The following is a 20,936-nucleotide window of genomic DNA, read 5'->3' as shown; positions in this document are numbered from 1 at the left end:
CCTATAAATCATGTACCTTGTTAGTACTGTGGAATGGCATATGATGCTGGAAGTCAGCATACAGTAAGTATCCTGACAGTAAATACAGTAAAGACTGTAAGCTGGTTGGCTTTGGCCATCTTGGGCAGTGTGTCCTGGCATGATGAAGTCATGACAGCAGACGAATTTCTGTCTGTTTTGTCTGGTTTTGGCAAAGAGAAGGTGAGCAGATGTACCGCAGTCTCTGATGCCAAGCCAGGATGTGACCCAACTGAGGGCACAAGGATGTGCAAGCCATGTCACCCCTTACCTGCAGTGGCAAATGGCAAATTCATGTCCTGGATCAATGCCATGATGAGAACTCATTAGGAGAAAAGATGCACAACCACAAGGAAAACTCCTGTAGGTGGGAGATGAGAGCGCGGGCAATATGCACTGGGTGACAACTCATCTGAATGGCACTGAAAGATGATGTGAGAAATCTCCTCATGCAGTGCTGCAAGCAAAAAATGCCACGTGTACATTTTTAAACACCTTCAGCAGGCAAGTACAGCTGATGCATTGAGCTAAGTAGGCTGCAGTGGGATAGCCATAACAGTCTGCATTGTTTCTGTGCTCGGGGAGGGGGGGGCGTGAGTGGATTCAGAGCTGCATGGTTGCCCTATACTGTAATGTACCCTGCCCAGTACAGTAGCCTTTTGTGTAAGAGGATGAGCTAACCAGTTGTTTTGCAGAGGGGGGGCCTGTTTGCACCACAGCAGCAAGTCAGAGCAGCTCCCGGGCAGCCGTGGTGGCTGTGGGCTGAGGGGGCATTGATGGAAGGCTGCTGTAACAGATAGCCCCCATTTCCAAGCTTTTGGCCTCAATCCTATCACATGCACACATCTTACAGGTTTGAACCCAATTGTTTTCAGAGCTCTAAGCTGGGGGATAAACAGGCTTAACTCCACACAGGTCAACAGGGTGGCAGTTGTCTGTCCAGGGCTGAATTTGACACATTATCAGCCAGTTCACAGAAAAGCTCTTGCTCTATCCTACATGCTCATGTTAGTCAAATATTATTCTTTGAGAAAAATGACAGAGAGAGGAAATTATTTTATCAAGACGTGAAGTAGGTCATTGTTATACCCTGGCTTATCATTTTGCCTACTATTCAAAAAATATGAACTGGATGCTGGCCTTGGAGAATGAAAGCTTTCTTTTTTTCTTTTCTTGCAGAAACTTGAAAAGCTTGACAGGGAGAGAGGTGAGGGAGTGAGGCAGCATGCTCTGAACATGATGTGATGGACTGCTGCTTGTTCAGGGGAAGGGTATGGCCTGCTCTGCAGGACTGTCACCAAGATACTGGTCTTTGTCAAGAATAGCAACTCCAAGATCTGGGAAAAAACCCATCTTTGATGCCTCCATCCATTTTTCAAAGAGTTGGATCCCAGTGACTCAACCGAGCTGGTCATTGGCAGGCGAATTGGTGAGAAAAGAGGGGAAGAAAAGAAAGGGAGGGAGAGAGAAAGGAGAGGACAGCAACTCGGGAAAGAAAAGGCAGCTTATATAAAGGACTGCTCTGACTCTAGAGGAGTGCCTTTGAGGCTGTTCTATGAGAACTGTGAGGGGAAAGAGCTAGAAAAGTACAAGATATTGCTACTTATATATTTGATTTGTCGTTTTAAAAAAATATATATTTGCCAAAGCTTTTTTTTTAGTAACATTTTCATGCCCTGTGTGTGGATTTCAGGGAAGTTTTCACTACCTGGGGAACAATATCAGTAAGTAGCACATATTATTAACACAAAAAACTCTAATGACCCCGCCAGCTAAGTTCTGATTGAATTTAGGACAGAGTACCAAAAACTCACAGACAAAACCAGTTGTTGAGATAAACCTGGAAAAAAACCTCACAAAACTAAAACAAAGCACAATTGCTTCAAGGCTTCCAAATTCCTAGTTAATTCAGAAAACAAATTAACCCTAGCCTCCTATCTGCAGTCCCTCTGCAGGAGAACCACGGTGGGAGGTGAGCCCTTTATCGCACTTTCAAAATCCTTTTCAGCTGATCTGGGGTCACAGATGCTGAAAAGCACTGCATGTCCTGATTTTGTGTGACAGTCACCAATTTGCCAGCTTCTTGTGTAAGCCCCTCACTGCCTTAGGGCTGCCCCACACCCCTCTGGGTGCACCAGAGGTGGGAGCTCTTCACAGGGCTCTCTCTGCCAGCTCAGAGCAGGGATCAAGCAGTGGACCCAGCAGGTTACCTGGGCACTGCTGGGGACACACGGGATAAGACCTAGGTGGTGGCAGATAAATATCTTGGTAAGAGAAATAACAAAGATATCAGTTTTGCCAAACATCTGAATGAGGGAACCGCCCCTGCCCTGTAGTATATTGCATTTCACTGCCCTTCTGCTCACTGGGATTTATAACTATTCTTCTATTTCTGCCACAGGAGCCCCGTTTACAGAGACAACCTTGAGAGAGTCAGGAAATCCAAGGACTAAGCTGGAAGAGAAGAAAACATGTTTGGATAACGTGCTGCACACCAGTGGGACTGGTGAGAGTGACAGAGGAGAGAGCTCAGGAGAGAAATGACAGCTCAGTTTGGACACATCTCTGCGGAGCCAGAGCAGAGCTGCCTGCACTCGAAACAGGCGTGGTATCTGCAGCACAGGTGCTCTTTGCCAGACTGCTTGTCAGCCCACGGGTGAATCCCCTTACTAGTTTTCCTTGTCTGGCACAACCCCACTAGTTCTCCAGGTGGACTCCCCAAACAGCTGTCAAAATCCTAGTCTGCCATGCTTCTGTTCTTTAGGGGTTCTTTCCAGCAGCTGAGAAAACTTTCCTTTTTCCTATGCATTCCCTTCCCTGTTAGAGCAGACCAGTGAGTAACTTTTCTGCTACAGCCTTCCTGACAGTTGCAGCACTCCTGGGAAGAAACCTCTGCTGGTTCCTGCTCCAGCCCTGCTCTCATACCTGATGTGACCACTCTCTTCAATCCATGCTGAACCTGAGGTGACCTGCATTTATGGGCATCTCCACAGGCAGACAGATCTCCATGGCCTTCATGCCCAAGTGGACTGCAGTCCAACATCTCCTATGTACACTCCTACCCCAATCTTCAGTGATGTAATCTGTGTTCCTGAAGCTGTCTATCTCAGAGGTATTTTCTGTACAGCAGACATTTTCTTTTTTAGACAGGCTAGAAAGCCTTTATCAGTTTTCTTCTCAGGGTTATGCGAGGCATCTGTTTTGTTTTCACACAAGTTGAATATCCAAGGTCCCCTTGAATGGGGATGAGCCCCAGCAGTCCGTGTGCACCAAAGTTCATCAGCCCACTCTGTGCAGCCCACCTCCACGCCATACCCAAACCCCTCATTTTGCCAGAGTTTCAGGCCTCAGGGCTGCTTCAAAGGGGAGTCAAGATCCAGAGCAGCCTGTCAGACCTGGGGTTTCTTTCCTGAAACATCCCCCCTTATGGCACAACAGATATAAGGGATGTGATCTCCCAGCCCTGCAGAGAAAGAGCTGGGAGGTGCCAGGGGGACTCCAGCTCCACAATAGGAGACGCAGAGCTTGTCTCTGGACCAGGGAGTCTTCAGTGGCCAGGCCTAGAAATGCTGACACTTTTGCATTGATAAAGTGAGTGCAGGGATATCTCTTTGCATTTCAGGTGCAGGGCTGTGTGTAAGAATAAGAACCCTGTTTGCAAATGAGTTGTGACAGAGGATGATGTGATCAGACCTGGCTGGAGAACTGGGAAGAGGCAGCTACAACCCAGGCTGATGATGTAGAGCAGTGAGTGCAGAGGGAGGGAGTCAGCAGTGAGGCAGGAGGGAGGTTTTTGACATCTTAAACCCAAATACAAACACTGTGAGAGGAAAGGGAATGTAAGAGAGTGATCAGTCCATGTGTCCCCTAGGCATAGAGAACCAGGACACTAAACAGTCTTATAATGCTGAGTGATATGGTACTTGTAAACTATGCTCAGATTGGGCTGAAATGGTCACCAGCCAGAGTGAACAGAGCTCAGTACATCAGTACTCCCAGAGGAGATCTCCCACCTCCCCTCCACTGTGGGGTGTCCCCAGGGGCACCTCTCACTGGGCCATACACATCCTTGTATGAGGGGTCAAACCAGCTTCCTAATGGGACCCTTCACTTTTGTTGACAGTGCTGGGATATGAGGAGAGCAGAGAGATCTGTCTGCTCCTCAGGGATGCTCCCGTGCCTGCTTCTGCACCCTCCCACCCCTGGAAGCTTGGCCCAGCCGATACCTCTGTGCTGATCTGCCTCTGCAGACAGTTTCTCCCATGCATTTTTAGTTGGTTACTCTGAAAGTCTGAAAAACAACAATTGGTCCTAGTGTTATCTCTTTTGGAGCCAGCTGCTTCCTCTTGGTATCAAACTTGGAAGAACCCCATAGCCACTGCTGAAAGGCCTTTTCCCTTTCCACATTTAAAGATCTTTTCCAAAAGTGGTTGCTAGGATCTCCTTGGTGGGGATTAAAAGGCTTGGAACAAGCCAATGCAACTGTTAGTTTTATTGAGAGTGAGCAGGCTGTTCTTTCCTGATAGCTGCCTGACTTTGAGGGCAGGGATTGCAGGAAAGCATCCACAGCTGACTCCAGGGCAGCTTAGCAGAGGAGGAAAGTCATGGCTTTTTCTGTGCTGCATGGTAACACAAAGGCAGGAAACCAAAGAACAGGATTCACTTGGTGCAGAGCAAACCCTGCCATCCAAGCCAGCACTGTCCTGGCTCGAGTGGTTGTACATGGAGACTCCCAGGTACCTCCCTGATCTCCATCTTAGCTGAGCCAGCTATATCCACCCCACATTCCTGGTGCTGGCAGCCACAGCTAGGGAGGAGCAGGCACTTGTCAGCACCATGCTTCACCCCACCAGAAATCTGCTTTGGGACAGAACTGTGAGCAGGTTTGGGATACTGGAAAGCAGTTCTGCAGGCATTCTATTTCTCTTTTCAGGGACAGAATGAAAACCTTCGATTCCCAAGGTTTCGGGACAGCACTTTTCAATCATAATAGGTATACAAAATCAGACATAGAAGCCAGCCACAGTATAAGGTTTTCTTTCCCTTTCAAGCACCCCATCTCTTCCTGGGACTCCCTCACTAGCATGCAAAGCTGGGCCCAAGAAATTGCAATTCTAGTCCATTAGAGCTGGATTTTGAAACAAAGAGTTGCCAAAACAGTACTACCAGCATGGCTCTACAAGGCAAACCCTTCCAGAATGGTTTACTTTAACACAATAGTGTTTTCACCAGTCTGGTTTGAAACAGTTTTCTGAACAGAATGAAATTTCAAGGGCTTCTTTGCTGAATAACCTTGACAGACTGGTGTCCTTTCTTAGCTAGGGCAGACAGAATTCATGTGCCAAAAATGAAAACTCTACAGGAAAACTTCTGTTGAGTGAAAACTGAGCCTCAGTTTGTCACTGTTTGAGAAGGTACTTTGTAGATATCTTGAAGTCCCCAAAAGACTTCAAGACTTAAATGAGGACAGAACATTACTGGTAGATAATGTGATCCTGTCTTCAAACCTGCTTCTCCTACTGCTTTACAGATCTCCATGTCTTTGACAGAGAGCGTTAGAGCAAGAAGGATGAAAATGCTGAACCTCTCCCAGCTCTGGTAGTTGAGGAGAGGGGGTTTTGTGGAGAAGTGATTGTAGGGGCTTTGAGCACCAGCCTCTGTTAGCTGTAAGTACAAACCACTGAAAAGCACCAGAGCTTTCCCACTGAAGTAAAGGCATTGGGAACAGGAGATTAATGGGTTGCCGGCTGTGTCAGCGTGATAAGCCAAGCAAGAACCCAGACGCTTTCAGTCAAAAATGGATTGAGACCTCAGCAGGGACACATGGCAAATCAGCCAGAAGCCACACATGGAAAACTGAGCAAGGCAGCACGGGCAAACATTCCTTATCTTTGCTTTACTTCAATAGAAATAGCATTGTAAAAGAGGCAGCAAAGTATTTGCTGGAGAGGAGGAGGGAAAAGTCCACACGCCTTCTTGGCTGTACATGTAGGTTTTAAAATGCTACTGTTTTCCTCAGAAACTTGTCATTGAAAACAGGCATCCAGCAAAAACCACCCTGTAAGTTCTTCCAGAAGGCTTATTTGCTTGTTTTGGTGGATTTAGCCCAGCTATGCTAGCAGGAATCTGCCTGCCACTGCTGTTGTGCTCCAAAGGTGGTTGAGAAAGCACAACCTCTTAAAACAGTCTAAAGCACAGCTGTGATAATTACGCCATCTACTATGATTTGCCACAAAATAGGACTCAGGGGAGAGGCAGACCTCAGAAATCTGGGCTTTCTACAAGGTAATGTTGTCTGCACCACGTCCCTGTTTCCCACAGCTCCTGCTTTTACAGCAGCCCAGCCCAATTACCTTCATCGGCTTTTTCTTTGCTTTCTGGTTTTATTGTTTTCTTTAAGGCTAATTAACAGAAGAGCGGATGAGTCCCACATTTCTTGTGTGGGGTTTTTTTTTTCTTTTTTTTGGTGGCGGTGGTGGTACTTCTCATTTTTCTGAGTTTTCCTTTTGCTTTTAAGCAATTGTATGCAAGAAAATCATCTTTCCTACCAGAGGCAATACCGAGGAAGAAGACTCAGCAAGGAGAATAGCAATTAAGGTAAGGCCATGAGCAGGTTTTGCCTCCGCCTCCTCCCTCGGTTTTGCAGCCCCACCCTGAGTGGGTAATGGGCCCTGACTGCAAGTCTGCTGTCAGTGCCCTGGAGCAGGGAAAGGCACAAATATTCCCTCCATGCAGGTGTGCAGGTGTCAGTGGGAGGTGAGCTGGGAGAAAAAACCAGGCTGGGATAAAGACAGCTGAAGCCTCACAGCCTGGATCTGTATGGCTTCTGGATCGATCCCTGCCCTGTGGAGCCTCGGGCTGGCCACTGGCCAGAGCAAAGCTCATCACCGGGTTATGTGCAGAGCTGGGCTCACTGCAGCTGGGTGTCCTAGGGCAGGGCCACCCACTGAACTCTGGTGGGAAGCTGCAAATCCCCACACCAGGTGAACAGGGCTCTGCAGGGACTTCAGCCATGTGCCTGGGAGCTGGCCCTGGAAACCTGAAGGCGCTCTGTTAAAATGTCCAGTTGTTCAGACATCAAAGTAATGACATCACTCATAAAAATAATCTCAAAATAGGATTGTTGATAAAATAGTGCATTTTCATATAATGCCATAATTAATGAACCCAGATTCTCTGTATTTTCAGCCCCTGAGACCATAGTGATGGACATGATTCAAGAACAGAGACAGATGACCCAGTAGCTGCGTGACTGATCATCTCCCTCTTAACACATGCATGGGGAAAATGAATGGAAAAATTGGAATGGGGAAAATGGAAAATCCATGGTGCTGAACTGCTTTCTGTTTTTCTCAGGAGAGGGACTTCAGGCAATGTGTCTGTAAAGCACTGAGCTGCTTCCACTCTTCCTGACCCCACCAATTTCCTCTGCACAAACTATCCATATGGATTTGACGTGTGGCCTCTGAGAGGCCCTGAGGCCTCATATGTCTCAGTAAGTCAAAATGTATGGGGTAGAGAAGCCATGTCCCTGCCTAAGTTTCTGCAAGTCCCTCAGTGTCAAGTTAAGTGCAAGCCTGATCCTGTTCTCTGAACCAGGCTTGCCTGGTGCGTGCTTTAAGCTGCCCAACCTCACCAGGCTGGGTTTCATCTCAGCTGTAGGGCTCTAAGGAGGTGGCCCCTGTCTTGCCCCATGGTGGTCCTGGGCAGCTCAACGTCCCCACCAGACCAGGGGCACATCTCCATGGCTGGCTCATCCTCACCAGCCCAAGGGGCTTCAAGCCCTGGAGCTGGGGCAGGAGGTTAAGAAAAAAGAGGGCTGTGGGACTTGAAGGCTTCTTTGGAGCCATGTACCCCTGTTAGTGTTTCTGTGAGTCTGCTTCTCCCCTTGGACCCAGGGGCTTAACAGTACTTCCCTGCTCCACAGGGATGCTGCGGTGAGTCAATCCTTTAAGAGCTGTGCACTGCTGAGACACCAAGTCTGCAGCCACATAAAATAATAAGACAGGCTAGGGAATGTTTTCCACCCCCAAGACCCATTGGCATGCCCAGCCATCCCCAGGGAGACAAGCTCCTGTCCCCCAGAGCGGGAGAGCTGTGCCCAAACCACCTGCTGAGAACCACCCTGGTTCCTGAAACATGCCTGGGCATTGGCTGCAGGAGTATTTGCTTGGTCTGGGACAAACTCATGCAAGGACAATGCCAACAATTTAACTGAATGGGCAACTGCCTGGGCCTGTGCCCTGCCTCCACTTTATTAATTTATTAGTACCTTGCTGCTAGCCTACACTTGTACAGACAGAGAGCTTGCCATGAGCAACGGCAATAAAGGGCCTGTGAGAGGAAAGTTCAAAGCATTTTATTTGTTTTATGAGAAAAAGATGCATTCTCCTCTGCAGTTCAGTCTCTCTGGTCACTGCAGAGCTGGGTTTGGTCGATGCAGGTAGTGTGATTTTTTGTGCAGTGCCTGGCAGAGGGAGCCTTGGTGGCCACGCATCATTGCCACCCCAGCAGATGCTGCTGCTGCTATTATGAACAGTACTGCATCCAGGTTTAAGACAGGGATATAATGCTCTGAGTGGCCAGCTTACCAAAGAGAACAAAGAAATTATTATAGGGAAAAATAAGGGGGGAAAAAAGCTAAAAGGAAACAAAGAGCCATTGACAAGAGAAACAAATTAGCTAGGTCTCAAGTGTCCTTCCCCATCTGATAAAACAAAAATGTCCAGAGCAACAATTAACAAAAAAAATATGAGGGGTAGAATATCTCTGTTTAGCTCCAGGTACTGACTACCACACAGGCTCTCTTTTTTTGTTGTTCCCATGCTTTGGGTTGTCTTGGGTCTTGGTTAATGTAGAGCTGGTTGCATGTGGGTATGTGTGTGTGTGGTGCAGTCCCCACGGGTTTGAAAGCTGCCTTTTCCAAAGGAAGGGAGGCCCTCCTGAAGGGCAGCGAAGGAGCAAAATGGGCTCAGAGGATACAGGAATGTGCTTTGGCTGCTCCTAAGGAAATACAGCTAGGGCTAGGAATTAGCACCGGAAAACCACTCAAAACTAGAGGCAAATCCAGCAGGTGTTTAGGGTTGGGAAGACAGCGCTGAATAGAATCAATACAACAGAAAAGGACAGCTGTGGAGAGTGCTGCTCCTGGGCTGCTCTGGGGTACACTGGTTGTTGCTGGCTCGCTGGCCACCTTTGAGGTGAGGGAAGCATGGGCTGTCCCTGCAAAAGGGCCTCATGAGCAATGGGGAGCTGAACACTCTTCACTTTTGCTGCAATATTTTGCTGCAATGGAAATAATCCATTCTCCACAGCATGTGGATGTAAATAAGGAAGCGAGTAATGAGCTCAAACTGCAGCATGGAAAGCTCAATACAGATGGCAGAACACACTTTCCAGAGGTGTGGAGAATTGCTCATTGCAGTTGCCTCCAGGGACTGAGGCATCTCCAGCAAGGTGAGACACCCAGGGCTGTCAGGAATGTTTAGGGACTGCTGATTTTGTTTCTAGGTAGCTGGGATGCAGTGGTGTTTCCTGACAATCACTCTTCCAACCATACTTTTGTAAAACAATCCAGAAACTATCAAGTGCTGTGGTTCCATGGTGATTTTCACTGACAACAGAAAGGAAACCAGACAAAGCCTAGGGTACATTTCAGTGCTGCAGCTCCCTCACTGTAATAATTGTTTGTGTGTGTGGAAGTGGATGCACCTGTTCCATTCACTTTTTCTCCATTCACTTCACTGACCAGCTCCTCTTGTCCTGTGGATCACCAGTGTGTCCCTGAAGGGCAGCCTGAAAACCACAGGACCACATATCCTCATGGGAGCCCTTTTGGGTCCCTTCCTTGTGTGTGCCCAGCTGACCAGTGCCAGGCACTGCCCAGGGAACCACTTGTCTCTGTGGGTGAGGCACACATTGGGTGTTGAGCAAACACCCAACTGGGTGTTGGGTTCTGAGCAAAGCCCTGCCTGTCTCGTGCTGCTGCCACTGCCTGCAAGAAGACATAGTCAAGACCTGTCAGATGTACAGCTAGGTTCTGTTAAGTGCTGTCTGTCCTGTATTTTAGATTGCTCTCCATCAGAGAAAGATCACAGAAACAAGAAATGACACTTGTTTCTTACAGTTTTGTGTTTGAAAGTAGAAGTTGTTCTTAGCTTTATTATATAATTTACCTATATCACACCATTTCTGTATGGTCTAACTGGAAAAATCTCCATTTGGTTTGCAGTGATTCCTCTTTCCTTCCTTTCTGGGTTGACAGGCTCAGCTGGTACCCTCGAAATTGTTGTAAATTCCTTCAGCTTTGCACAGCAGCTAGTGGCACCATGGGTTATTCAGTCAACACTTCCCCAACAATCTTATTGCCATAGCATGAAGCAGAAGGGGAAAGCCCTATCTTTGTTAGTAAATAATTAAAATTTCTTTGTCAGTAAACTGAGGAAGCATGAATTGAAGGTGAAGAAGTAAAAAGGTTTTTTTTTCCCAATGCAGTGAGAACTGGGTTCTGCAAACCCCCATGCAGCTTGCCTCCCTGTTAACTGAAGCGTGAAAGTTCTCGCACTCAAGGCCTCTCTCCCCTGACTGGAGCTCTTCTGCATGGCTTGTCCTTCACAAGCTAAGTGACAATAATAAATTGTCCTACTTAAGCAAGGGACCTATTTCACCTCCTCACAGCACTCATTAAAAAATGGCAATGCTAAATACACTAAAAGATCAAAGGCCTGGTATGCAAAACAGTCCTGTGCAGCAAACTGGTGGGCTTCTTAGGGTTTTGTCGCTATGGTGTTATTGCCTTGACAAGTTAAAGTATCCCTTGTCAGCCTCTGTGGGAGCCTAGACAGAGAAGGAACCATCAAAAAATAACTGAATGCTGTCTTTGACTACAGTCACCGAGTGGTTAATTTTTTTTTAAGCTTTAATCATCCTTGACTTAAGGTTTGGCTATTAACCCACCAACTGATCATTAACTCTGCTGACTGAATGACTAATTTCCAGAGGATCGGTCCAAAGCAGGATTGGTTTTTAGTTTTTTTTTTTCTGAAGGACTTTAATATCTCCTACCAGCAGACAGAAAACCTATTGAATCCCCTGTAAGACTCTGGGGCTGAGCAGGGAGGTACTTTCAGGTTATCTGCATAGAAACACACTGCTCAGAGCTGATAAACTCACTGACACTCTATCCTGCTTTCCAATTTAACTCAAGTCTTGCTAAGCAGCAGGAGTAACCTGACTGAATTGTTGAGGGTCACAGCTTGAGGTCCTTAATCAACATTCCCAGCTTAATCAACGGGAGTTTAGCAAGCCTAAAACGCAAATCAGGATATTTCTGGTATTTACCCTGGTGCTTGTCCTTTTCCTTCCAGGACAGCTAGTTAAGGATAAATGTAATGTTGATGCAGAAATGATCAAATGTCAATTGGACCTTTTTTTTTTTTTTTTTACCCCTTCTATCTTTAAAATGCCTACAGTTGAAATTTTCTAATGGCAATTTTGCTGGTTAGAGAATGACCTGCTAATAAATGAAAGGAACAATTTTTTTTCATTAATAAACTATTCTGACTCACAGTCCTTATCCTAAGCCACAAGACCATCCTGCCTTCCTGACTTGAGATCCATAAGACCTAGGAAACTGACTCTGACTCAGCAGAGAAGGGCTGGGATTGGACTGTGTTTGCTATGTATATCTTTCTTCCAAACACAACAAAGACAGAAATAAATTAGGAAAAAGCCTCTTGTATACCGGCCCTGATTTCTCCCTGGGAATCACTGGGGTTTTGATTGCTCCCTTTGGTATGAGAATGAATTAAGCTTGGATTTATAAATAGCAGCCTAAGCACCCCTGTGCTGACAGGCACAAATGTCAGGAAATATGTAGTTAGTTCCACCGGCACTGCATCTTTGAACTTTAATTTTAAGTACCTCTGTCATACCAGGGGAAGCAGAACAACACATCTGGAACTAAGAGGTTCCTGCTAGACTTTTCACACTAACTATTTCCAGCTTTCTTCCAGATAGGAGTTTTCAGCAAAATGTTTTCTGATTGAAAAATTCTGATTCCTTAAAACTGTTGTTTTTCTTATGACAGCTACAAAAGAAAACGTGACCAATACATCTCTCAAAAAAAAGTAATAAGGAAAAAATTATGAATATCAAAGCATTACTTTTTCCATTGTTGACATTTAGAATAATGTTTTCTTTATTCAAATGTCTTCTACAATTTAAATAATTTTACTTTTAAAAATAATAAAAAACCTTGAAAGCACTGAAATTTAACATTACCATTGACTCAAACTGCATTTTTATTGTTTGCCTGCAAATATTTTCCATGGCTTCATTTTCTATCCCATTTTGTGACTTGACTTTTTCCATTTCAAGCACCTTCTCTCAGCTGAAAATAGTAACCAGATATTTTGTGCCTCAATAAAAAATGGGATGAAATTCCAGCTAAGACAGCCCACACGTGACTTTGGAATATGTTCACAGAGGAGCAGCACACCTGTGCTATGGCTTCGGATATAATAGCAAGGCTTTGCTGTAAGTCAGCCAGGTGAGGAGTGCTCCACCAGACTGAACATGCTACCACCCTCCTGTAAGGAGCTGCTACCATGAGGTTCAGCAGGACAACAAAGTGGACAGGACTAGACAAAAACTGGGGGAGAATAATTTTTCTGTGTACATTTATTGAATTTTTCCATTGCAGAAGTACAGTCATGCTGATTCACAGTTGGCAGGATGAATGTCCCAGTGTAACAAAAGCACCAGGTTTTTGAGTATTCATTTCCAGGGCTAAAATCCCGCAGAAAAATCTGTTCCTGTGCATAGGGAGGGTTTATTGCTGATGTAGGCAAAGCTCACAGTGAAGTACCAGCTGTAATATTGGAGCCAAGAAGTTGCACAGGCAGCTGCTGTCTGCCTTTCCCATGTTGCACTCCTGCCTCCAGCCCTGCGGAACGGTGGGACCGGGAGCGCGTCAGTAGCGCTGGCTGTGCCCAGCACACATGTAAAGCTGCCTCCTCAGGCTCAGGCTGTGGCAAGATCACATAAGAAAGATTTTTCCAGCTCCCAGGAATGAAGTAGCACCTCTGTGAATACAGCTCATAGCAGGGCCTCAGGCAAAAAGCCCCAGTATAACCACAGCCTCAGTTGTCACTGCCCCTGAGGGCAGAAGCCGCAATAAAGCCTAGACCCAGGAGCAGCCGCTCTGTGCCAGCTGCGCTTGCTGTGTGCCCTGGGCTGGGAGCTGAGCTGATGGGGCCGAGCTGCCGGCTCTGGGGCTGCCGGCACATGGAGCTGCAGAGCTGTGCAGCTCTGGGGCTGCTGTACAGCTTGGGTGTTGTGCTGGATAATGGCTGTGGGCACGGGTGGTAGTGGTAGGCACTGCAGGACTCCTGGGCTGTAGGGCTGCAGGGCTGCTGGGATGTGGGGATGCTGAAATTCAGGCATTTGGGAATTTGGGGCTTGGTACTAAGGCTGCGGGTCTGCACGGCTGCAGAAATGGACACTGGGATGCAGGTCTGCCGGTGTGCTTGGTTGTGGGACTGCTGGGACACCGAGCTGGGGAGGTATGAGGTTTCTGGGTGCTGGGCGCAGGGAAATGTTGGGCTGGAGGTCTGTGGGACCCAAGGGCGCAGGGGTGCTGAGTGGAGGGGCTGCAGGACTGCGGAGCGGCGATTCTGGGCTGTGAAAGGCGCGGGCTGGGGGCGTTGAGGGGCTGCTGGGCTGGGCTGGGCGCGGGCGGCAGCGGCGATCCCGGGATGCGGCGGCGGCGGGCTCCCTCTGCTGGCCCTGGAGCGGCCACTTCCCTGCGCGCCTGAGCCCTACTTTAGCCGCAGCAGCAGCCTGAATTCACAGAGATATCCGCAGTATCTTGGTGGGTCTTTTTTCCCTTTGTGCCTAGAACTGGCAACAGGAACCTGCATGCCCCATGTGCGGTGTGCTGTGGAACCATCAGGTTACTGATTTATTCCATTATCCACAGCTTAGATACCACAGCTTTGCACTCTGAGGCCAGTTTTCCACTGGTTGGCGTCACTCACAGGAACCAAACCTTGGCATTATCCTTGTTTTCAGCTTGCTGTGGCAGTGTGCGTCGCAGAGCTGTGAGCAGGAATGGCACCTGATGCCCTCAGCATCCCTCTTGTCCAAACTGCACAGCAACCTCACTAAGCACCACAACAAAATTCTGCTTATAGGCACTTAATGAATCTAACTCTCCTTCTCCCGGGGACAGCTGGGACACATACACAAGCACTGCATGGTGGGGGTATTTTTATTTCCCTATTGGATACTTTTGCTTCCTGCCCTAAAAAACCTCCACTATCAGGCATGTCCTGGTGTAAGTACAAATAGGCTGTGCTGCACTCGTTTCTTCATCTCCTCTTGGATGAACTAAATAATTGCTCACCTGGTTAACTACTCATCAAATATAGGCAGTGCCAGCCCCTCGGACACGGCACGCAGTACAGCGAGTTTCCCAGAGCTGTCCCACACCACTTGTGCAGTGCTAGCAGCACTCCTGCACCTCAGGGAGTGAGACCTGGCACAGTGATTCTCAGCACTCACATGCTCCATGGACCACTTCTGGAGCTTTGTTCGAGCACACAGAACCTGATGCTTGAACTGCTCATGAACAGCAGGAGGAAAACACACTGATGTTTACCCAATTTTTAATTTGCAGACCCCCATATTTTCCAACAGAGGTGCAGACCATCTGTCACAAATTTCAGGCAACTGGTAACAGGGCTGATTTTCTTAGCTCCCTTTCCCCTACAGATAACCCTCAGGGCCTGCAGACAACGGGCTGCAAACTGTTGGCATTGATAGATGAGCTTCCTCCCCTTCCATACAGCTTGGAAAATTGCTTGCCTGTCTCTTATTTAAACAAATGAAATGTTCCAACTCCAGACAATGCTAAAGCTAAAAATGGAAAGAGGGACAGTTTAGGACTTGAGTGTCCTGCCTCCTGATTCATTCTATCCCTACCCACTCTGTTCTAGCACCCCCTTCTTAGATTTTAATTTAGTAAGAAAGTGCACAAACACAGAATGTTAACCAGGATATATCTGGGCGAGGTGAGGGACAGAAAAATCATTTGAAAGATATTGGTGTTTCAAGCTGTAACCTCGATGTAGGGTTTGAGCTGGCAAGGTGGGGATTTACAATCTTTTCTACACCAGCAACACCAAAAAAATCATCTTCTGCCTTTCCTACTCCTGACAGCCAAGCCTCAGCCAACCGATATTCTCCGCATCAGCACCCAGGGGTGGGAGTCTGTCACAGAAAGAACCAAACATGTATAGCTGCAGCACCAGCATGAATACAGATACACAGAGCAGGAACACATTTTGTGCTGCAGACCCCTGGAGGCAAGCTTGGCTTGCAGCTCACATACATGCGTGCCAAGTTACCCGTGTGTGCTGCACTACAGGCGTGTTCAAACCCTTGCACTGGAAAATACTGGAGCTATTTTAAGGATGGGGAAGCATCTGGCTAAAAAACAAGCCTTGTGTGTTTGGGCCTGGCTCATTTAAAACCCTTGTTTCTTCTGGAATATTGGAAGTAATGGAAGTGCCTGCAGTAAAATACCTGATAAGCCTCTCCTCCTCCATAGAGAGGGTAAATGCATGTCATTTTCCAATTAGCTCTTGCTCTGAGCAATTACGTTGAACAAATAATTGAATAAGTGACAGGAATGTGAATTCTGGAGACAGTTAATTTCATTCATCTGCCAGTTTATAGCCTGACTTGCATGAACACATAAACCAGGCTAACGTGCTATTTATAACTTTGAAAATGCAATTATGATAGTCAAACATGAAGAGTTGTGTGTGCAGAGAGGAAGGCTTCTGCTAGTAAATTATAATAATAGCATAATGAGGGAATTTGTTCCTTATAGCTAGCATGTAGGACAGGAAGGATGTGAGGCTTGTGTTTGAGAGAGTGAACAAGGTTGGTGTCAGCATTAGCAGGTGGAGCAATGGCCCTGGCCTGAACATAGGGCAGAGGGGCAACTAAGCCTTACTGTCCTGTTTTGTGAGATATTGTGTGTGTCCTGCCCCAGGGACTGCCAGTGAGGGCTAAACATGTCCCCCAGCTCCCTACACACTTCTCTCCAAGTGAAGCTGAGCATCATTTTTGAGGGAGAACCAGGACTGTGATCCTTTGCATGAAGGTGAGTGCAAGAGAGACAAACTAGGTGTTTCCTACTTGGGGTTGGTCTTGGGTGAGCATCACGGTGCTCTGGAAAAAGCTCCAGTTGAGTGTGCTTGACTTCAAGTTGGTTGGAACAACTCTTGAAGTCAAAACCAGGTCCTTATTTCCAACAAAAGCATCAATCCTTCTTGCAAGTTTTCTTCTGGAAAAATAATAATAGTAGTAATAATAATTTTTTTTAAAGCTCCTCAGGAATGCAAAACATTTGATTTTCTTCTTAAAGCTATCTTTAGATTTTCTTAGCTGATCATACCTTTTACCTGAGCCCCCTGTAGCAACCTGGCCTAACATCCAACAGGCACTAATTAGCAGAGATACACAGTAATAAAAGCAGTGTGCAGGCATGAGCCACTGCCTCACAGGGAGTATTACCTGGCTGAGTGCTACACTGGCTGCAAGGAGGAAATCTGTGCAATTAATTGCTTCCTGATTAAAGGCATTTTCAGTCTGGCCCTTAAATCTTCAAGGCCTAAAAACACATGCTGAGTTAAATATGGAATTTGCTCACAGTACTCAAAAACCTTGCCCCAGACACCAGGATTCAGTGCAGTAATTTTGGTTGGAAATAAACACTTTCCTGTCTAAGCATATTTTACCCCAAGCCAAGCACTTAGAAAGTGCCCCAGTCCAAACGAAAGGGTCATAGAAAGATTCATGTGGTTTAAAACAGTTTCTAAACCAGCTCAGTTGAGTTCACCATTTTCCTGTGAGGACATGCTCTTACAAGAATTACTTTCACAGGGCATGAGGCAGCAGAGGCAGAAACCCCACAGGACGTCTGAAAGGCTATTTAAATGGTAATAAAGTTCAGTGGATGACAAAAAATAGTGGCTGATTAGAGGCACACCAGGAGAGAGGCTATCTGGTGTGAAGCTGCCAGGCAGCGGCGGCACCGGGGCCTTCTGTTCCCTGCACACAGCTCTTGTCACCAAGCAAACAAGACGGGGCTTAATCCCGCCGGGAGGGAGGAGGCCTATTTCAGGCCAGTGGACAGCAGGAGGAAAATGCTCACCACGGGAGGTTCTGGAGCTGGGTAACATGAGGCAGGATGGTGTGTGTCAGGAGGCTGGGACAATACCAGCCAACACTGGTGTCAGGCTCAGGTGGAGCCACATCTCAGAACAGCAGGTGATCCAGCCTCCATGTGCACCCTTCCTGAAGTGTCATAGTTTTCCCGAGGGCATTTCCTCCACCCTAACATGGTGTCACATATTACAGCCAGTCAGAGGAAGTGACTTTATTTTAGTGTGTCCAATGCTGTTATTGCTGCCTCCTGGAAAGTTGCAGCACTGATGATTTATGGAGCCTACTGCTCCCACCGAAGAAGGGGCAGGCTTTGTTTGGGATCACCATTTGTCACACTAGAGCTGAGGTGTCCCAGAAACACACATTTTGTTTGCCCATGTGCTGCTGTTGCTCTAGTGCTACCCTCCCATCCCTTCTTTGCCAGTTGTTTTTGCAAATTTCAAAAGAAATTTACTGATCCTCCACTCATGAAAAGCACTTTAGGATCTAATTGCCTCTGACTGTAGGAGTGGGCTTCCCAGATTCAGGGGGGCATTTTCAGCGTGTGTTTAAGCACCTTGCTGGGTGGAAGTCAGAGGGACAAAGATTACAGGTCTTTCTTTGCAAGCCTCCCAGTCCCCCTCCTCTCCACCAACTTTGTCAATGGCAAGCGCAGGCAGGGAGTTATATCGCCTGAATTGTGCTAAGACAGATGTACAGACTGTAACTCAACATTCAGTTTGACATCCTTCCTCCACAAAGCCAGTCTGGCACCTCTGCTGGAGAAGTTATATTGTGGAGTGGGAAAACAATCCTGCCAATTGTTAGTGAAGGAGGGGGGAAAGCAGAGCAGAAGCTGCTTATCAGAGATCTGCATTTTGAGAGAAAATTCACTGAATCCTGAGGAAGGAAGGATTCTCTGCAGAGCTTCAAGTACTCTCCTGACAACCCCTTCCTGCAGGAGCTGGGCTCCTTCCTATTGTGAATACTGGGTTTGAAAAATTAACATAACAGGAATCCCCAGACTGCAGCAGTGCTGTAAAGCTATAATTAAAACAAAACAAAACAAAGCAAAACACATTAGTCTCACTGGCACAGACTGCCGTCTGTGAGTTGTGATTTTTAGCAACAGTAGGAACAACTCAAAGCCCAGAGAACTCAAAGTCCAGAAGTCTGGAAGAGTCTGAGGCAAAGTTTTCCCTCATCCCAGTCAGTCTGGGGAATGTCTGAAATGCAGATCTTAGTTTTGTGCAAGTTTGCAGGTGTTTAGATTCATATGCTTTGCATCATGATGGATTTGGCTAACTCTCACCTTCATGAGAATTTTGATTTTGTTTGGATCTGTTTCTGGGAGGACAGAGGAAGAACTCTGTGTTCTTGGTGCAATTAGATGAAGAGCTGTATGTTTGTAATTTATTTTTTTTTCATTAACTTGAAAACATCATCAATCCAAACATCTCCAAGGTGTTCCTAAGCGGCAGTGAAGTTGACACTACCTGCTCTTCTCCCTGGCCCACCTTCCTAGTGCACTGCATTCACTAATCACATGCCAAGATATTATTAGCACATCTGAGCAAGATTCCCAGCAGCTGGAGGTCCACATTACATTTTGGGCAATCTAAGACGGTGCCTCAGAGCCCAGCTCCTGCCTTGACACGAAGAGATCCATTTCTCAGCTTTCATACCTGCTTTTAGCTCCTGCATGGTGAGAACAGATGGAGCGCAATCGTGTCTGCTCGCGGGTGGTGCCCGCGTTCCCTGCGCCGAGCGGATGCTCGCCAAGGCACAGCTCCCGTGGGACCCCCGCTGGTGGCCCTGCGCCATCGCAGCTCGCTTCAAGAAAGTTGGGGAGCAGCTTCTCTCCATCCTCCCACAGTATCTTCCGCTTGGGTGGAAAGTGGACGCTCTGCCCATCGAAAGGAATGTGGCTACTGCATGGGGAGGGAAAGAGAATAAATACCACAGGGCTACAAAAGGGTGATCTAAAATTGCCTTAAAACTGCCCTGATTAGCCACATAAACCCCTGGGAAGGGTACTACTGCTCAGTGGTCAGCACAGGCCAGGTCCCTTGCCAGTACTTTCTCTCTGTTGTGTCAAACTGAGCACATCTGTAGCAGAGAATCTAGTTCAGCTTGTAACCCTGAAATTGAGAACTGTATTACAGGGCATGTTGAGGCTGCTGGAGCTGTATAAGCAACATTTCCTAAATACATGAGAGGTAACAGCTCTGTGTCCATGGTGGCTCAATCAAATTCTGATCTATTACTCCAGTCAACATCCCTTGAAATGATAAATGACATAAATCTATTTTCCACACAGGTTGCAGTGTTTCTCTCTCCACTATCCCTCAGACTTTGCAGGGATTGAAGGTATATCACAGCTCCTGAACCTGTGAGAAAAAAGATGTCTGTGCTCACTGAGCTGCTTGACAGATAAGCCCCATCCCAGATTTGATTTTCTTCAGAGAAAACACACTGAAGAGTTGACAAAACCACTAACATTTTTAAGTAAAAGGTAACCCAATTAAATGGTAACAGTTGTGCAGCAAAGGGAATATAGAGTGTGTAAGTTATAACGATAGGTGGTGAGGACCTTGTGTGTTACTGTGCTGGAGTGCAAAGCTGCACTGTAAGCACGAAGTTTCACAGGAATTTCAGTCCAATATGGAAGTGAAATGACCAGAGGTCCCACAGACTTGACTTTGAGAAGTCACTAATCTGAACATCCCACATGAGACAGACAACTGAGCTGGGACAAGCGACTTTTCACATCTCTGCAGGGGCTTGAAGTGTAGCAGTGTTTTTCAGGCAGAACAAAAGTCACATGCTGGTACCCACCTTAAGGAAAGGCAGAAAGGTGAGATACTCTGCAGGACACGTGCCAACGGGACAGAAACACCTCAGGAAAATGTGAAGAACTAAAAGCAAACAGTACAAGAATTAGAAAATGCAGAACACAAGCACTACCAAGCAATGAAAAAGAGTTGACCCTAACATCTGGATCATTCTCTGCAGCATCTCGGCCCCCCTCAGCATGCTACCCATAACCTGCCAAGCCCCGCTGCCGGGCAGCACAGCTCCCATGCCCGCGCCCGTGCCTGCCTATGGAGGTTTAAGTGCTCAAAGCTCCACCTAGTGAGGGGACAGGCTGTACTACACATCCAGCATCCAAGCTAAGCACGGATGGACTCCAGACACAAAAAAGTCTGGAAGCTAACAAACCCTTTAGCGTTACGCTGCCTGGGTGTTGATAATCCATCACACCCCCACCCAAGGTCCCATAAGGCGAGAGTACAGCCTCTCCCCTGTGTCCAGAAACATTTTCTTCCAGCACGACCTCACTGAAATGACTTTGTAAGAATGTACCTGAAGTGACATCACTTGGCTTTCATCAGCTGGCTGCTGCTCACCTCTTTCACAAGGGACTGACTTGAAGCTCTCCAACTTCGCTGGAAGTCCAACTTCAAACCAACATCTCCTTTCTGACGATCAAAATAAATACACCACTAGTGTTGTATGTCCAAAAGTTTTAATACATGGTCTTCACTGTTCAGAAAAATTATTGCATTAAATTCTAATACATAAATTTATCTGAATTTAAAAAAAAAGTCATTTTGCACCATTTTGCCACAGCAGCTAAAGGAAACCATATTTTATATGCAGTTGTCTCAAAAAAACCAATATTAGTTCTTTCTCAG

At 46.8% G+C, this 20,936-nt stretch overlaps 1 long non-coding RNA gene across 2 annotated transcripts; it reads left to right on the top strand.

Annotated features, from left to right (window-relative positions):
- The first annotated feature begins 2,423 nt into the window (after positions 1-2,423).
- On the top strand, positions 2,424-20,755 carry LOC116440939. Of its 2 annotated transcripts, none has more exons than XR_004238812.1 (3): positions 2,424-6,303; positions 6,536-6,615; positions 19,559-20,755. It is a non-coding gene; the product is annotated as an uncharacterized LOC116440939 (long non-coding RNA). The 2 variants fall into 2 exon arrangements; XR_004238811.1 differs by lacking the exon at positions 19,559-20,755 and adding an exon at positions 7,207-7,354.
- Positions 20,756-20,936: the final 181 nt, after the last annotated feature.

Source organism: Corvus moneduloides, chromosome 3 (assembly GCF_009650955.1).
Source record: "Corvus moneduloides isolate bCorMon1 chromosome 3, bCorMon1.pri, whole genome shotgun sequence".
Classification (NCBI taxonomy): Eukaryota; Metazoa; Chordata; class Aves; order Passeriformes; family Corvidae; genus Corvus; species Corvus moneduloides.
Note: the sequence above shows the minus strand (reverse complement) of the source record. Positions and strands in the feature narration are given on the sequence as shown.